This window comes from Penaeus monodon, chromosome 23 (assembly GCF_015228065.2).
Source record: "Penaeus monodon isolate SGIC_2016 chromosome 23, NSTDA_Pmon_1, whole genome shotgun sequence".
NCBI lineage: Eukaryota > Metazoa > Arthropoda > Malacostraca > Decapoda > Penaeidae > Penaeus > Penaeus monodon.
In genome coordinates this window covers 8564409-8564708 of record NC_051408.1, presented here as the reverse complement: position 1 = coordinate 8564708, position 300 = coordinate 8564409, and the positions used below count along the sequence as shown (strand labels likewise).

The 300-nt window shown below is 32.7% G+C and overlaps 1 protein-coding gene across 1 annotated transcript in view; it reads right to left on the bottom strand.

Annotated features, from left to right (window-relative positions):
• The window catches only part of LOC119588125 (doublecortin domain-containing protein 2-like), a 60003-nt gene that overhangs the window by 37406 nt on the left and 22297 nt on the right, over positions 1-300 (bottom strand). The window lies entirely within an intron of this gene.

Sequence of the window (300 nt, the reverse complement as noted above, 5' to 3'; positions counted from 1 at the left end):
CAGTAAAATAATTCTGTAGTTCTCTTTCTTAAATTAATCTAATTTTATGCAAGAATGGACAAACTTTCACGGTATCACACGCACGTGAATTTGCCTCCTGTGCACTCTGCTCGTTAAAGCGATTAGCATATTGCAGCAATTGTTCCTTGGGGATTACATTCATTACGAGGAAAATGTAACATAATTGTATTACAAATATCTCTCGAGAAGTAGGTCGTGAGGATCTTTATAATCCTTCTTGTCAAGATTAATTATGTGTTTTTTTTTTTTATTCTGTTTTAGGTTGTTTTATTTTTTGGG